Raw genomic sequence first — 6775 nt, 5'->3', positions numbered from 1 at the left:
AGAGATGGTAAAATGGAAAGATGTTTTGACTGGTCGGTGGAAAGGCCCGGATCCTATATTAATAAGATCCAGGGGAGCTCTTTGTGTTTTCCCGCAGGAAGAAGACAACCCATTTTGGTTACCGGAATGACTGACATGAAGAATTCTGACGCCTAGAAATGACTCCCGGATGGATCCCTCGGAAACTACCTCTAGCCCTCGCACTGCCTCTTTGGATCTGGGTTCCTAGTATATTGGGAGAATACAGATGGGCAATTTTGTCTGCCTTTCTGAAGCCCATGCCTGTTCGTAATGATGCAGTCGTTTTCCCTAAGTTCTTTACAACCAACAAAACTCTAGAACTACCTGACTTACCACCTGGGCACCACTAGGGGAGAATCGTTCTTTATCAGAACAAGGTTCTCTTTGTTTTCAAATTGATGGAACAGGAAGATGCATCAAGCTCACAGGCCGGGCCTTAGGAATGTTTGATGCACAGACGGGAGGCCGAGTGAGATTGACCCAGGACACTAGTAACCCAAGTATAACAATTACAAACATGACCTTTTGGCAGGAGGCAATTTGGGTCAATGGCACATTTCTATCGCCCAATGTCACAGACAGGGAACATCCTTGTCAACCCAGAATAGCCCCCCATTGCAGTCCGGAGGATGAGGGACGAATCCCACTCTGGACTGACTGCCAATCTTCCAGTTCCCGCTGGGCAGATCAGGACAGAACCTTCTCCTTTTCCCCCAATATGATGTCGGATCCTGGAGAATACCTGGCAGAGTTTAGACCCGGGGCCATGAAACAGGGACTCTTTCTACAAGACCTTAGAATGCACCCCCTTCATAAGTGGGTACTTTGTGGAGTTAATGGTAGTTGTACAGAACTTAATCCCTTGGTCTTTATCCAAGGAGGAGCTGTTGGAAAGGCCTCCTTTACTGGCGTCTCAAGATTTTTTTCAGTACTGGGGGTCAGAGTCTGTTTCCATGGGAACTGATGGAACTACAACTATTTAATAAGACTTTGGTGAACCAGACTGATTATCCACCTACCCCAGTCTGTGTTTACCCCCCTTTCTTGTTTATCCTTTCCAATGATTCATTTGAAGCCTGTTCTAATGATTCTTGTTGGATGTCACAATGCTGGAATTCAAAGTGGGCTAATTGTGCCATGGTTGCGAGAGTCCCGAGGTGGGTTCCTGTCCCTGTAGAAACCCCTTCCACCTTGTCCTTATTCAGGCAGAAAAGAGATTTTGGAATAACAGCAGCTGTGGTAGTGGCGATGGCTGCTGTGGCAGCTGCAGCAACTGCCGCTGGGATTGCCATGGCAACCACAGTCCAAACAGACACAGCCCTGAATCAATTGTCAGCCACAGTGGTGGACGCTGTTGATCTTCATACCTCCGCCAGTGCCCAGTTGAAGGGCGGATTAATGGTTGTTAACCAACGCCTCGACCTAGTAGAGGAAAGATTGGATATTCTCTTTCAATTGGCCCAATTGGGATGTGAGAGAAAATTGGGGGCGCTTTGCATTACCAGCGTACAATATGAAAATTTTACCCGAGCAGCTAATCTGTCTAGACAAGTGTCATTGTACCTTGCAGGAAATTGGTCAATAGGATTTGACGAGACTCTCGAGTCTTTGAGGGAGCAGTGTTGGCTATTAACTCAACTCGAGTGGACCTGTCGCTGACGGAGGGACTCTCTTCCTGGATTTCTTCAGCCTTTTCTTACTTCAAAGAATGGGTGGGAGTGGCTCTGTTTGGTGCAGCCCTATGCTGTGGATTAGTGTTCATGATATGGTTGGTCTGCAAACTCAGATCTCAACAGAAACGTGACAAGGTCGTTATCACTCAAGCACTTGTAGCCATTGAACAAGGGGCCTCCCCTGAAATTTGGTTATCTATCCTCAAAAATTAGTCGACATCTGAGTTCTCTGCTCTTGCACCCCATGGATTTGTGTATCCATTGCACTGGGATGAGAGAGACTCAATGATTCTTTGATCAGCCCTTGCACATCGCCAAGGTCTCCTCATTGCACGCGATAGGGTGATCATCACTTCCCCACTAATTCATTTTTGGCTGGCCTCTTTTGTGGAGTTCGCCCTAGGCCATTTAACAGTTATTGTCACACGGTACTGTGGTATCCAGAGACGGGCAACTTTCCTCATGCACAGTCCAATCTAAGACACGGGGCCCGGTGGCGATAGGGTTACCCTATGATGGATAAGGCTGTGACATTAGAGGAACGACCTAAGACAGGAGCCGCAGCAGATGGACATAACTGCAGAAGCCTAGACCAGCCTCGTTCTAGTAAAACAGAAAGGGGGAGATGTGGAAAGCCGTAATAGCTCCCACCATTACAAGATGGCGCTGGCTTCCGTTGCGGCAGCCCGGCTCCTCCCTGTAAACAAACTGTGTGTGCATGCACAAGGGTGTCTTCGCGCCAAGTCTTTGCCCACCCCGGGGCATGCCAATGAGATCATGGCTATGCGGCCAATCAGGAAGGAACACGTTGCTTTGGGGGATATAAAGTTAACGCTCTCTGGGGCCACGGCATTTTTTCCTCTTCAAGATAATAAACGCTTTGCTGCAGAAGGATCCTGGTGTCCGCGTGCGTTCTTGCTGGCGAGACGATAGCGCGGGACAACTGCCGACAGTAAAAACATCCTCCCTGAATGACAGGCTATTACTTTACTCACGCAACTCCATCAACTGACCCATCTAGGTCCCAAACACCTGGAGACAATTGTTTATTCATCACCTATTACATCAAAGGACTAGGAGAATTGGCAGAAGCCTGGTAAAAGGATATGTCCCTTGCCAGATGGTAAATGTCCAGCCTAGTAAGCTCCTGGCAGGCAAGCGATTACAAAGAGATTGCCCAGGGAGCTACTGGGAAGTAGACTTTACTGAAATTAAACCTACAAAGTACGGCTAAAGGTACCTACTGGTATTTATAGACACTTTCTCGGGATGGGTGGAAGCATTTCCCACCAAGACAGAAACGGCTCACGTAGTGACCAAGAAGATACTAGAAGACATATTCCTAAGGTTTGGGGTGCCTAATGCAATTGGGTCAGATAACAGCCCAGCCTTTGTTGCCCAGGTAAGTTAGGGATTGGCCAAGGGGTTCAACTGGAAATTACATTGTGCCTATAGACCCCAAAGCTCTGGACAGGTAGAAGGGATAAACAGAACCTCAAAAGAGGTCATGACTAAATTGTCCTTAGATACCGGTGGTAATGACTGGACAGCCCTCCTTCTTTATGCCTTGTTTCAGGTACGCAACACCCCAGGCCCCTTCAAGCTGACACCCTTTGAAATATTGTTTAGGGCCCACCACCACTTGTTGCCATACACCACACATATCCCCTCCCGAGATTCATTCCTCACAATCTCTATATGTTAGATTAAAGGCTCTCGAGATTGTTCAGCGGAAGGTGTGAAAACAACTGGCTGAAGTCTACAGGCCTGATGACCTCCAAGTGCCACACCAGTTCCAGGTCGGAGATGCTGTTTACATGAGGCACCACCGAGCTGCAAATCTCGAGCCACGGTGGAAAGGACCCTACCTGGTGCTGCTCATGACCCCAACAGCAGTAAAAGTAAATAGCATCCCTATTTGGATTCATGCTTCTTATGTCAAACTAGTGCCTCCCCCTGAACCAGAATGGAGGGTGGAAAAGACAGAAAACCCCCTCAAGCTTCACGTGTATCGCCCTTCCGCTTCTGCTTCTACTGATGGACCTAAGACTGATAACCCCCATGCCTCCCAAAGGTTGACTTGGCAGATGTTGTCGTAGACAGGGGACACAGTTTTGTCCATCTCTACAGATGCTCCTCCTGGAACCTGGTGGCCTGATTTGGTACTAGATCTCTGCTCCCTTATAGCAGGGCTTGATACCTAGGATATCCCTGAACACAGTTTTGAGTCCCTGCCCATTCTGGAGGAATCCACCCATATCCAACGTACGATAGCCCTAGGATGTGCTAGACCATGGTCTAGGTGTCAGATGAGATTGACCCCCTTTTATGTCTGCCCCTGGGATGGGCTGCCAAGGCCAGAGGTTAGACGATGTGGGGGACTTGAAAGTTTCTATTGCAAAGCTTAGGGATGTGAAACGACCGGAGCCACCTATTGGAAGCCTTCCTCCTCCTGGGATTTAATAACAGTTTCTAAAAATCACTCTGGAACCACCTCCCCCCAAAGGGGAAGATTATGTCCCCTCATTGCTAGCTACTTGTAATATGGGGCAGTGCAATCCAGTAGCCTTTCGCTTTACGCCTATGGGAAGACAGTTTAAGTCATGGCATAAAGGGCATACTTGGGGGCTGTGATTTTATCAAACAGGCTATGACCAGCATTTAATCTTCACCATAAAACTCATGTAGTCTCTTCCAGGCACCCCTGTGGGCCCAAACATGGTGCTGATGGGCCAGCAGCCTGCTTTTCCCTTTCCCCCACCCCCTGAGCGGGTTCTACTCTAGGGCCCCAACTTTCTCCAAGCCTAACCATCACCCCAGTCCCTAAAATTTCACCCCAACCACTCCCAAGTTCCCAGGGACAGGGCAATGGCTCCTAAAGTTGGTGCAGGGAACCTTTGGTGTCTTAAACGCCTCCAACCCCAACCTAACCAAATCCTCTTGGCTATGCCTGACATCAGGGCCCCCTTACTATGAAGGAATTGCCTTCTCAGGGACCTTCAATAGCACAACCTCCCATTCTTCCTGTCAATGGAGAACAAAAGGAAAGCTAACCTTGATGGAGGTCTCAGGGAAAGGTACCTGTCTTGGAGCTGTTCCTAAGAGTCACCAATATCTGTGTAATCAGACTTTGCCTAGCCCACGAGCTGGTGTCAACTATTATCTGATCTCCCCTACTGATGGGTGGTGGGCATGTAGTACCAGCCTAACCCCTTGTGTTTCCACTTCAGTCTTTAATACCTCCAAAGACTACTTTGTCTTAGTCTAGTTGCTACCCTGTGTTATCTACCACGATGCACCTTCCTTTGAGGACGAGTTTGACCTAGGGCTTAAGGATATAAGAGGGAGTGTAGGGAGCTGCAAAGTCCTGCGCCCCAAAGATGGTGCCGGTTTCTGCCTTCCACCTTGCTGATGGTGAGCACTCCCTGAGATAAACAAGTCCTTATTTGGCTAGGCCCGCTCAGCCTGGTCGCTTCCGCATAGATACAGCCTATCCGCTATCCCCACATGGCTTGCTAGGATTGGCCAGCGCTAGTTATTTAAGTGTGGTGCGGGGGTTCCCCGTCGTCAGAAGTTTTTACAAGGTTCCTGAATAAACTGCTTGAAGAAGATCTTCACTGGTCGCGTCTTCCTTGCCGGTCGAGGTTGGGCGCGACAAGTGGTGGCCCGTACGGGGATCCTGAGATCAGAACTTCTCGCAGTCAGGGCAGCGCTGGAAAGTTCCCAAGGTAAGGTGGGACCATAAAGACCGCAGGAATTAGTGGCTATAAAGTTTCAGGGTAGTAAGCAAGAAAGTTCACTGTAGTAGCAAACCGAAAGTAAAGTTCGCGGTAGTAGTGAACCGAAAGTAAAAGCAGACAGCCTTGTAGTCGATGTACATTTTCATCCTCCTTATTTTGTGGCTGCTTATAAACCTCCTTTTTTGGGGGGGACTCATTTTTGCCTATTGCTGTGAGGATTGTGTACAGTAACTGTGAATTACACAATATCATGGGGAATTCACAATCCCACCCAATTTTTCTGGCTCTTCAGGAGCTGTCTAAATTAAGAAAGTTGAAGATGAAAAGGAGCACCATAGAGAGGTTTCTGAGTAAATGTGATGCCATTGCACCCTGGTTCACAGTCTCCGGTAATCTTTCTGTTGCTTGTTGGGACAAGCTAGGCGAAGACTTAGACTTTGCATGGTCCCAAGGAACCTTAAAACCAGGAGTTTGCCCAGTTTGGTGTCTAGTGTGTAGTTGCCTGGAGGATCAGAGGTGCTGTCAGGAAGCATTAGAAAAGGGACGTGTGGCCCTTGAAATGCTCCAGGAAGAAAGATCGGAAAAGCAAGGAAGTACGAAAGAAACAGATACGGAAAGATCAGATACAGACCGAGAGACGGAGGGGACGGATACTGAGGATGAGTTACAGGAATTAATAGAACAAGTGAAAAGACAGACTTTAAAGCCAAAGCATCCCACACACCTATGGGCACTTGATTTTTGACAAAGGAGCCAAAACCATCAAATGGAAAAAAGGTAGCATTTTCAGCAAATGGTGCTGGTTCAACTGGAGGTCGACATGTAGAAGAATGCAGATCGATCCATGCTTATCACCCTGTACAAAGCTTAAGTCCAAGTGGATCAAGGACCTCCACATCAAACCAGACACACTCAAACTAATAGAAGAAAAACTAGGGAAGCATCTGGAACACATGGGCACTGGAAAAAATTTCCTGAACAAAACACCAATGGCTTACGCTCTAAAATCAAGAATCGACAAATGGGATCTCATAAAACTGCAAAGCTTCTGTAAGGCAAAGGACACTGTGGTTAGGACAAAACGGCAACCAACAGATTGGGAAAAGATCTTTAACTAATCCTACAACAGATAGAGGCCTTATATCCAAAATATACAAAGAACTCAAGAAGTTAGACCGCAGGGAGACAAATAACCCTATTAAAAAATGGGGTTCAGAGCTAAACAAAGAATTCACAGCTGAGGAATGCCGAATGGCTGAAAAACAGCTAAAGAAATGTTCAACATCTTTAGTCATAAGGGAAATGCAAATCAAAACAGCCCTGAGATTTCACCTCACACCA

This window comes from Rattus norvegicus, chromosome 1 (assembly GCF_021556685.1).
Source record: "Rattus norvegicus strain SHRSP/BbbUtx chromosome 1, alternate assembly SHRSP_T2T, whole genome shotgun sequence".
NCBI classification, from domain to species: Eukaryota; Metazoa; Chordata; class Mammalia; order Rodentia; family Muridae; genus Rattus; species Rattus norvegicus.
The sequence above is the reverse complement of the archived record's forward strand: the minus strand, read 5'-3'. Positions refer to the sequence as shown.